This window comes from Trachurus japonicus, chromosome 7 (genome assembly GCF_045865225.1).
Source record: "Trachurus japonicus isolate A0001 chromosome 7, Traja_1.0".
Lineage (NCBI taxonomy): Eukaryota > Metazoa > Chordata > Actinopteri > Carangiformes > Carangidae > Trachurus > Trachurus japonicus.
Window position 1 is genome coordinate 5,539,450 of NC_140913.1, and position 12,287 is coordinate 5,551,736.

Sequence of the window (12,287 nt, forward strand, 5' to 3'; positions counted from 1 at the left end):
GAAAATGTACTAGGCCTATTTAATTTTTGGAATATGACACGTTAGATGTAGAATTGTAAAAGGTTTTTGGTTTGGTTTATTTTTGTTGTTTGTCCTCTACACATAAGAGAAATATGCAAAAAGAAAAAAAGACCCAACTAGAAGAGAAATGAGAGAGAGGGAGGGGACGATGATGTCATATAAGTCAGATATGTTAAAAGATTACTTTTATTCTTTCTTTTTTTTACCTAAAAGTTAGGTGATTCAAAACAGAGGAAAATCTTGAATTCATGCAAATCTTTTTTATGAGTCCCTCTATGGTACAATCAATTTATCCTAAATTTTAGAGTTTTTCCTGATCAGGGGTCTCATTCAGTCCTTTTGTTTTGTGACAGTGTGGAGCAATCGCCACACTGAAGACTTGAACGACACCGTCTTCCCGTCACTCTCTCCTCCTGTTTGATCCTCACTGTGCTCTCACATACTGCCAATGGTTCTGTCAAGTCCACCTGGTCGTCTGTGGCACACCTGGGTCGGTCCAGATGTGCTGAACTGAAGACTTTTTCAGTTTGATATAAACACCTTCTGCTCTGTCTGCAGGACCAACTGATTCACATGAACTCTCAGATCAGTGTTTTGTCATTATCAAGCAAAACATCTGCACAAAAACATCATTTCCACTCTCTTCAATTGGCTCCTAATTTTTTACAGTTTTGTACAGTATCTGAGTTTCCTTATAAGTTAATTGGTTCAGGAAACACTGAAACTGTGAACTTCAATATGAAAATTGTCATTTGAAATCTGGGTATGTTGGTATGACCCTCCACAGACTGGAGGTGAGTCCTGCAGCCGGTCAGCTGCTGCTGCAGCTGTTGTTATACCGACATGCTCATGAAGTGTATGAAGGTCTCTCAGATCAAAGCAGAGCTGAGTTCAGTTTCCAGGCCCAACATCCTGACACTGGATGGATTTAGTGTGAACCTGAACACACCAGGTGGACTGCTCATTTTACCTCCTCCAGACGTGACTGGAAAAAAACAACAACAAAAGAAAACCGTTGCTGCTGCTGTGCAATGAAAAAAAAAACCCTCAGACCTCCAAAATGCATTTTTAAAGAAATGAAGGAAATTCTACCATCAGACCTACAGCCATACACTTTATAAAAGACAGCTTATGATTTAGGAGTGCAGTCAGGAAATGAAGGATAATAGGATAGTAACTTAAACGTTAACAAAAGAAATGACCCCAATGACTCCAACAACCCTTCTGTCTTTATTAGATGGGAGAAACTATAATTATTTGACTTAAGGATGAATCTAAAAGCTGTTCAGTAGTAAGCTTCAGCAAAAAATGTTGTTCATTTTAGGTTCTTAGAAAAGAAATCAGAGCAGTTTCAGATGCTTCTCCCTCCTCTTGAGTTTGATTCTCGTTTTAGCTTTGAAATCGAGTCTGGGATTTTTCCTTTTTCTTTTTTTTTTTAAAGGAATAAGTCATTTTACAAAATGCATGTGAACCTCTGAGACGGTCCCGAACTGTCTCCTTCCTGTCCGACAGTAGCCAATCACTGAGCTGGAAGTGGAAGGGAGACGGGACTCTCTCATCGGTTCCTCCGTGACCACGTCCTCAACTTCAGAGAAGATCATTCTGAAGGTTTTCCACATGTTCCTAAGCCCGGGTCAGTTTACGTCAAAGTCAGACAGCCACAGATAAAACAACAACAACAACAACAACAACAACTGCATAAGAGTGAAAAAAAAAAGGCAAATGACAATCTTTAGAAAGGTGTAATTTGCTCATTGTTTGGTTTCCATCCCTGTGTCTGTTGTCTGCAGTGGGACACACTGGGAGAGTAATCTGAGTGTTTTAGCCATAATCAGAGCGTTGGTACTCCAGACCCCCTCCTCCTGTTGTTGTTGTTGTTGACGTCCGTACCCGCCGAGCACACACCGACACACATCTGATTTCTATTTTTTAGTATTACATGATTATCGATTATCAATGTTCTGATTCTTCTTAATATCATTATATATTTTGTAGTGCGAGTAAAGTGGTCTTTTCTGAGAAGATATTTTATACGGTTCTCCAGCAGCCTCACTCTGTATGCCTATACTGCACATTCCAAACACGGATGTCAACCAACACCGGACCCGACCGGCATCAACACACACATCAACTCTTCTTTTTTTTCTTAAATCAAACAGAGGGAAATCTCAGCTCCACATTGACCTTTACTGCCTGACACCGTCTCTCCTCAGCGTCTTGTTCCTCGCGCTTTACACAAGACATGTTTTATTACCTCTTTTTTTAAAGGTTACGTTTACACGGTATAGACACTGACCGGGTTGTATACGCTTATGATCCTCCCACTGTGGAAAAGAAGGGATTTACTTTTGTGAGGCCTTAGCGAGAGTGTGGAGGTCCTCCTGACCTCTCAGAGATCACACAACCAGAGACGTGGGTTTGCTCCGACTCTGGCATGTACAGCGCAAATGTATAAGCCACTGTATCAAAGGCCCAGGCTGTAAAGAAAAAACCTGAAGGTCAGGCAGCTGATCTGCTGTGATATACACACTCTCTTTACAGCTGCAGAGGTTTAAGTCTCTGAAAAGTTTGTCAAGTCTGTCTGTAGATCTTTCACAAAAAGAAGATTTAGAGTCTTTTTAGTGAAAATACTTCGATCAACAGTTTGCTTTTATTTTCATTCTATTTATTCTATTACCCCTGGTTAAACTGAACATTGGTATTTTTTACACAATATGTGCTAATAACTGAATTGCTCAACTTTTGCTAACTGTCATAATGGAGATTTAGAAAATGTTGGACTACCCATTTAATATTCAGAGATATTACAGATAAGATGCCACTGCGCTAAGTGTGAGAGTACAGGAATTCTTCTCCACCCTCAAGTACACAGACTAGTGTTTCAGGTGCGGCGGGGCGGTGGGAACAGTTTCAGACTCAAGAGTTTCAGGTCCAGAGTCATTAAATAGTTTCAGAAGCTGCTTAGACCATCAGACGAGCCGTGATGCCAGTCGGGTCCCTGCAAACCAGAACACACTTCTCCAACCAGTCCGGTCAAATGTAAAGCTCAACATACATTTAAAAAAAAAAAAAAAAAAACGAAGGAGAAAAAAATAATGGAGTTATTTTTATTTTTCTATCAGGGCACGATGTACAGCTACTTCTGTCAAAATATTAAAGAAAAAGAAAAAAAAAAGATGGCTTCCACAGCCATCTGGATTTACTGCTTTTCATTTTTGTTTCTCTCCGTGGTGCTTTAGATTCTGTTCTCATTCTCAGTGGTTTGATTCTTTTTCTGTTCTCTCTGTCCTCACCTGACTTTGTACCAGACTCTTGATTGTCTTGATTTCCTCTGCTGGTGGCTTTGTTACCCACAGTAATACCAACTAGAAACCTGTATTCTCATGATTTGACTCAGTGGAAGTGTGATGTTTACATGTACAGATTTTTGCGATTCTTTCAGATTTTTTTTCTCTCTTTGGTTTCCTCTCATCTGTCCTTCTATCCTCCTATCCCCCCGCCCCCCCACCCCCACCCCCCTTTCTGTTCCTGCTCAGTTGATCTGGCTCCTTCCTTACACACTGAAGGGAAATGGGACTGCGTCTGAATACAATTATCACCATTTCACACAAGCCTATTGCATGTGGGGACGGTTTGAATTTCAGCCCGTCACCTCTTTTCACCGAGCACCTGCTTATGTATTTCAGTTGTTTTTTAAACCTGCCTTGTTAGCATTTAGTTAGCATCAACATGCTAAAAGTGCACCTGTGTTTCATGGAGGAATGCTAACAGCTAGCCTATGTGTGTGTGCATTTTTGCTTCTGTTTCAGTTTTGTGCTCGGTGAAGACACGTCACACGGCTGAAATTGAAACGCAAGGCGCCCCGGTACCAAACCGATTGTTTTGGAAAGGAGGGGCGGGGGGAGTTTGTGTGTTTGTTAGGCTTTGGAGGGGGGGAGGGAGGACTGACCTTTGACCTCTCAGCTAACTCCACAGCACACAAAAATAACAGTGGGGCCACAATGACACCTCCACTGGTGTGACCACAACCCGGTGGAGATGATTCCTCAGTGAATGATAAGCCATGACAGACCCTGTGTGTCGGGTCTCTTAGTCTATTAGTATATTTAGCAAAACTTTAACCTGCAGATGACAAAACTCAACCTCAGGAAAAAAAATGGACATCACTTTTGTAAAAACACGTCTAACTGAAGGCCCATTTCCCTCTCTCTTTGATACCATATAAACTATATCAAAAATTCTTTTTATATTTATTGTGTTTATTATTATATATAACAGTGGATACCTTTTTTCCAGTACCTGTGGCTAATTATTTTGATTCTTTAGAAAAGTGTTGATAATATATGTGAAGCATCTTTAATGATCGAGGAGAAAAAAAAGACATTTAAAAAAGAAATCTAGGGTTATTTTTTTCTGTTTGGGGTACGGGTGTGTTTGTTCGTTTAGCCTGAATTAATGAGAACATATCACTCTGGTCCATGACAAAGAAACCAATGATCGAAAAACTGAGCTTTCTTTCATGTGATGTCACTGCTAAGGCTGAAATGTTTCTGGACTCTAAAAAAGAAAAAGAAAAAAAAAAGTTGTGACCATTTAGTTTTGTTTGTTTTTTGGTTACTTTTGTTTTTCTCCCAAGCTGTACGTCACAAAGCTAAATATACTAATAAAACGGTGTGCTATCTATCAGTCAGAGCTGCCCTGTTGTCTTCTTCCTCATGCTGCGCTCGCTCACGTTTAAAGCCACACTCAGCAATGATCTGAGGATTTCAGATGGATGGTGCTAATGTGGAGAGAAACTCATTTACACCAGTCTAGTGTTGTGGTACCTTTTCATTTCCATTACTTTCTACCTTTATTTCAGAAAGAAACACAATACTTTTTACTCTTTAAGGATCTACAAAGAACTTTCATTTTGTGTCAATTTTGGCGACCCCTGTGGACAGAAGCGGTATTATTTTTGCAGGAATGAATACTGCATTCCCAGTGAGCTCTAGTGCGTATTGTTGTAAAGACGCCTATCTGGCTCACTCATGCCGTCTCCGGTCTGAGTGCTGTAAATTGTTTTGTCCGACTCGACCACTGCCTCCTGAAGGTAGAATAACACTATTAACCCTAAAACAGGCAGGAGTGGAAAATAAGTTGCAAAAAAGAATTTAATGTTATCACTCATCTCTTTAGGCCCTAAGAAAAATATTTCCACATTCAAAATATGTATATATATTCAATATTTTAGATTTTATGAGTTGTATCTCCCAGGATACGTTGCCCTATTAAGGTATAAAAAGATCTCAAATGATAAACATATTAATGTTCATTTTGATGAAGATAAATTATACATTGGTGTATTCCTTCGTCATTTACATTACACATAGCACCTTTAAAGTTGATTTTATTCCTTTGTACCAACAAAACACAATAACACACACAAAAAAGCAGAACATTTCATTGTGTACATATTGAACTTTTCGTGTGCTGAAAATTACATACTGCAAAAACAACACAGCAATTTCATTTTCTCTGGAAAATGGATAAAGTTTTATGGGTCCAGGTTTTCCATTATGATGGGAACTCTTATGAACAATGCCCCTCATTGCCTGTCTATATTTCATTTTTTATGGAACGCTTGGAAGCAGTTGCACGGGTTTTTCCTGGTGACGATGCACAGACGAACACCACATTTTGTGCAGTAGATTGTTGTCTGTCCTTCTGGGCAAAGCCTGCATCTTTCCTTGTCTGTGAAAGCTGGGAAATGATCCACTTGATCATGGCGAACATAAACCATGGGTCTTGGGGTTGTTGGCCTTTGTATGCATCTGGTGGGGCTGTGCACATTCTCCTCCCCTCACTTGGAAGACCTTCCCTTCTTTTTCCCACTGTGGATAAGGGCATCTGCAACCTCCAGCCTGAATTCCTTGAGCTTTTTGTGCTTTTGCACACCAATGCTTTTGGCATCACGACGATACAGCAGCCATCCATTGTTGATGGCTATATCAGCCATTTGCCAAAAGAAGCACAGGTACCACCCGTGGGACTTTGCAGGGGTGTGGTACAAGGCCACCATCATGTCAGCAAGGTCAACTCCTCCCATGTGGACATTGTACTGTGACACAATGTTTGGACAGGGAACAGCAACTCTTCTTCTCTCCTCTCTGGAGAAACGCCTGACTTCCTTGAGAGGGCTGCTTGCAGCACAGGAGCTAGCTAAGGTGACAACTTTATTGTTCTACCATTTTACAACAGCCACTTTTGCCTCATTATCCACCCTGTAGTCATAGCTGCCCCTTCCTTGCCTCAGCAGAGCACGGTCATCCTCAAGTGTGCATCCTTTAAGCCTGTTCTTGCGGATGGTTCCCAGACTTCGCAAACCAAGGGACTCCTTCAGATGCACAATGAGAGGGAGGGAGGTGAAAAAATTGTCAAAGTAGACAACACACTCTGACGGGTTCTTGATGGTCTTGCAGAGTTGAATGACAACATTGGCTCCAACTCCAAGTTCTTTGGCTGGACCCTGGCCCGCCTGTGCCAAATGTGCTCTTTCCAGTGTATGTCAGGGAGTCATGACCCTAGTCAGAAAGTGCTATAGGATTTTCCTCATTTCCAATAGAATCCTTTAGGATTCCTATAACTTTCCAAAAGTCCTATAAGAATTCTATAGGAAATAGTTTTGGTTCTTTTAGGATTTTGACAGTCCTATTAGAAACATATTTGTTTTCTATTGGTTGCAATAAAATCCTCTGGGATTCCTATACATTTCTAAAATAAATCCTATAAGACTAGTGTGTATGCATACACTATCCCAGAAACGCCTGCTCGAACGAAGATCTTGAAGCCCCAATGGTGAGGTTTGCTCGGTAGGAGAGACCCAGCCTTTGTTCCCTTGTAAGGGACCATCATTTCATCTATGGAAAACTTGTTCTCACTTTCAATTTCCAGACACTTCTTTCTTATGTGCTCCAGCACTGGTGTCACTTTGCAGAGCCGATCTTGGGTTGGGTCTGATGTCTGATTGTCCTGAGAGGCATTCAAACCTTTTTACTGACATCACATTGACTGTTTTGGCATAACGGGCATTTTCACCACTCCCATGAGTAGGACTTCATCTCATCTACAGTGGTGTTGATGCTGGCTCCAATTAATTGACAGCTGTAGAGATTTGTCTGTTGAACAATATGAAAATGATGAAAATGAAAATAGCAAAAGTCATTCCAATATACAAAAATGGAAATAAACATCAGTTTGAAAATTACAGACCAATTTCTCTACTTCCACAGTTTTCAAAAATCTTAGAAAAATTATTCATCCACAGACTCAATGGCTGTAATGGAACTTACAGAAAAAATATCATCAGCAATAGACAAAAAGGAATACACAGTAGGTGTGTTCATGGACTTACGAAAAGCATTTGACACCATTGATCATAATTTGTTAATGAGGAAGCTGGAAAGATATGGGATCAGGGGCATAGCATATACATGGTTAAAACATTATTTAGACAATAGAAAACAATATGTGCAATTAAATAATGAAAAATCTGACTTGTTGAGGATCACATGTGGAGTCCCACAAGGTTCTGTGCTGGGTCCAAAATTATTTATTATGTACATTAATGATATTTGTAATGTGTCCAAGTTATTACATTTTGTTTTGTTCGCTGATGACACCAATTTACTTTGCTCTGGTAAAGATCTGAGGCACCTTCTGGACACAGTGGAGAGAGAATTAGGAACGATAAAAAGATGGTTTGACATTAATAAACTCTCACTAAATTTAAATAAAACTAAATATATAGTATTTGGATACCGTAAAAATTTAGATCAAACACAAATTATGATAAATAAGTTAGTTATTTTGGATGACAAACTAAGTTGGAAACCACATATAAATCATATAAAGAACAAAATATCAAAATCTATTGCAATATTAAATAAAACAAAATACATCCTCAACAAATGCTCATTACATTTATTGTATCGAACATTTGTTGAGCCATACATTACTTATTGCATAGAGGTCTGGGGGCATGCGTATAAAACAATTACAAAACCAATTTTCATATTACAAAAGAGAGCAATAAGGATAATCAACAGGGCCGATTATCGATACTCAACAAACAAATTTTTCATAAACCTACAGATCTTGAAATTTAATGATCTTGTGGACTATAAAACTGCTCAAATTATGTATAAAGTAAATAATAATATGCTTCCAGATGGTGTCCAGAGGATGTTTCAGACCCGAACCAGTAGATATGAACTAAGAGGGACTCATGTGTATACAAAAGCAAAAGTACGAACAAATGTGAAACAAAGATGTATATCAATTACAGGAGTCAATCAATGGAATAATCTAGAATTAGAAATCAAACTGTGCAACACACTTAATAGATTCAAAAAGTTATTTAAAAATAATATTATTAATAAATATAAAACTGATTTATAAATACCAGTGTGCTTATAAACTGCTGTATGTAGAATATGCAGGGTTTTTTTCTTTTTGTTGTTGCTCTGTAAAAAAAAATTTAAATTGAGTGAACGAAAAATGTTAATTTAAGAAGGGTAGGCAAAATAAGCTGATGCTTCAGCCTACACCTTTTCGGTCAAAGTAAATTGTTTTGCTTGTTGTGTTTTTGTTCTGATTTGTTTTGTTTTGTATTTATACCTTTATATTTGTCTATTGTATTTGTTTTTATGAGACCGAAATAAACATACTAAACTAAACTAAACTAAATATGTGTGAACAGATCATCATCAAAAAAATTGGGCAAAGTACAGTGTAAAGTAGCTGCATGGAGAAGACAGCTCATCAGGTGCGCTGAATTCACTGGCAGCTGCTGTTGACTGGTGCTCAAACCGCTTCTTACACTAGCTGTAAAAATAAAATAAAAAGAATAAAGTGACTTTCCAGTTTAAACGTTTTTCGTACAGTAGTTGCTTTAAAATATGAACTTGAAAACATTATTGAGGAATAAACCATTGGTTCCCACTATCCTGTTTAGGTCTCATTCCATATCGAGATGCTGGTGAATTGTTTGCAGTGCCACCAAAGAGATGATGTATATCCTCACTAGACTTCATTTAAAGGTGCCATATTGTACAAGGGTAGATTTGCATGTGTACTTATAAGCGTGTCTAGGTTCTATGTATATTACACTGTGAACGTATCAACGTACTGAGAGAAATGCACACAGCCTGTATGAACATGAGCCTTACAAGCTCTGAGGACTTTTGTAACTTTGTGATGTCACAAAAAAATCAGTCACCACTCTCATCCATGACACCTGAGCGCCACCTCCCAGGAAATAGTCAGCCAATCAGTTCTGTTCTGATGGCTCACCAAGCTGTTGTTTCTAGAGCTCCAGAGGGGAAAGAGGAGATGGAAAACTATTCTGAGATGGCATTCTGCTCTTAAAGGGATAGTTCAACATTTTGGCAAATTGGCCCATTGCCATAATCGCTATAGTCATAGCAGTAGGTTCATTACCTTTAATTGTAGGTGTAAGCTATTTTCAGTACGGCGGAGCGCAGCAGCTGGCTGCTCAGAGCTACACTATGGAGGCTAACGGAATTTCTTGGTTTCCCTCATTAAACTCATCAAATTCAACATCCCAAAACTCCACAGCGCTTTTGTAGACAAGTTGTGACCTGCACAACCACCACGCTATGAGATAATGACGGAACGATACGAAACGGAGCCGTTTTCGAGGTAAATACAGGGTAAATACGGAGACTGCTTGCTGAAAAACTGTCCCTGAACGCAACGCGCATCAGCGGTTTTGTATGAATTTACCTCGAAAACGGCTCCGTTTCGTATCGTTCCGTCATTATCTCATAGCGTGGTGGTTGTGCAGGTCACAACTTGTCTACAAAAGCGCTGTGGAGTTTTGGGATGTTGAATTTGATGAGTTTAATGAGGGAAACCAAGAAATTCCGTTAGCCTCCATAGCGTAGCTCTGAGCAGCCTGCTGCTGCGCTCCGCCGTACTGAAAATAGCTTACACCTACAATTAAAGGTAATGAACCTACTGCTATGACTATAGCGATTATGGCAATGGGCCAATTTGCCAAAATGTTGAACTATCCCTTTAAAACCACAAAAGTATGAAAATGAAGTCTGGAGAACGTGTAAAATCCACAGTGTCAGGCAAAAGTTTGGCACCCCTGGTCAAAATGTCTGGCGCCCGAGTTTATTTAGGAAAATATTAAGTTTGGATTTCAGGATTTCACAAGGCTGTAGCTTTTAAGTGGTCAGAGATAAATCTATGGTGTAAATGAGAAAAATATTCACAATGACCTAAAGTTTGTGATAGGAGTAAATGTACTCATCTAATTTGCATATTGTGACGTCACCGGGTGGCAGCCCCATTGGATTACGTGACTTCCAGTAAAACTGAATTTGGAACATATTTACACAGGGAAAAAAAATATATTGACATCTCATCCTCAAAGTAAAGGAACAGGGGTCTGATTGGAGCACATTTACAGTTTGTTTTTTTTCTACAGTTTTCCAGTGAAAAAGGGAAACAAAGCAGCAGCCTGCAAAAGAAAAACCCAGGAGACTTGAGCTCTAAGATAACTTTGACCAAGGTATCAGACAAGATTATTTACTATTTATTTTACACACTGTGATAGTTTCCAAAGGGGGGGCTACTAGCTACAGTACTAACTATGCTGGGTGGCCCAAACCTTTGCTGTGGGTCCTTTTATTTCTGTTATTTTGAAAATGTAAAAGATGAAAACAAAAATAAACAGTAGTTTAAAATGTAAAGGGAATGTGTCATCTGTAACTTTCTGCCTTTTGGAGATCATTTCATCTTCCACTTGCTGAACTGTTCACATTAACAGACATTTTGACCAGGGGTGCCCAAACTTTTGCATGTCACTGTACGTGTAAAATCCAATTTGTGAATCATTTTTAACTTTTCTTATTCTCCCCTCTCCTGCACAAATCATGTCTTGACCCTTCAGATGTATCTGGTGAAGCTGAGCTGTACAGTGAGTACTACTTTCACTTTTGATATTTGAGTTTTTTTAAGTAAGTGATGAGACTGTAACACATGTATTTTTTTTTTTTTACATTGTTGTCACATACTGGAGAAAGGTTTCAGAGAACTCTCCTACCTCCTCCTTTGAACACAGTGAGCAGCCTGTGATGTTTATCAGACCCAGAGTCTGTGATGTAACTGCAGCTCACAGAGTCAACCTGCACGACGAGAAGCAGAACTTAAAGCTGCTGTTGCAAATGAAAGATCAAGATTAGAGCTGAACCTCAAAAGCTTTCATGTTGGATTTGAGCCGTTTTCCGTCTTAAAACTTTGCTGCTCAGATCAAAAGGATCCGAGGGTCTCAGTTTGATCCAGCTCCTGCGCCTCATGAGGGGAACAGTCAGCTGTTCGCATGTGGTTAATGCTTTCAAAATGTGCCACACCGGGCTTAAACCGCAGCGTAATTCACATCCATGTAAGATGAACCTTTCCCTCTAATGCAGGTTGTAATACAGCGTGCCCTCAGGTTTGTGTATCATTCATTGGAAACACCGTCAGCACCTGACCTGGCTGGTGATGAGTGCTACTGCAGGAACACTTCATGATGTAGGCTAGTGGAGACTCTGAGCTTTTTAAAGGTTAAATAATAGATTTCAAGAAGGAAAATCCACCTCCAGGTTTTAACTGGAGCATCATCAAAAATGTGGTGTTGAGTTCATCCTGGGGCCCTTCCTCTGCGGTGATATATGAGCAGCCTGCACGCTTCTGCTGCAGTCATGATGCAGAACCGATGCAGCAATAAAGGCAAGACTCCAACACACCGTCTCTGTTTACCTTCACTGATCCTGGTCAGTGAGATATCGTGATGAAAAGATGGAGGTCAGAATAAAACACACCACATCTAGGATTATTTCAACATAATGTAGGCCCGTGGTTCTCAAAGTGGGGTCCGGTGACCGACAGGGGTCTTTGGGTGGGTTCAATTTTTCCCAGAAATATTACTTCTTTTTTTTTCAGAAATTTCTTGAATTCTTTTTCCAAAATTGTCATTGTCAGTAATTTGAACATACATTGACTAAAAAAAGCAACATTATTCAGTCTCAGAACAAATATTTGTGTATTTCTGGTGTCTGGTGTTTTGTCCAATGGGGGGCCGTGGTCTAATCTGTGTCAGTTTAGGGGTCCTTAATGTAGAAATGTTTGAGAACCACTGATGTAGGCTACAAACCTGCTCTTTTTATTCACCCATGTACATCATGGTATGTTACCATGTTCCCTCAGTGGGA

At 39.5% G+C, this 12,287-nt stretch overlaps 1 protein-coding gene across 1 annotated transcript in view; it reads left to right on the forward strand.

The window, feature by feature from the left end:
- The window catches only part of commd7 (COMM domain containing 7), a 432,536-nt gene that overhangs the window by 417,103 nt on the left and 3,146 nt on the right, over positions 1-12,287 (forward strand). The gene's annotated exons all lie outside the window — the stretch shown is intronic.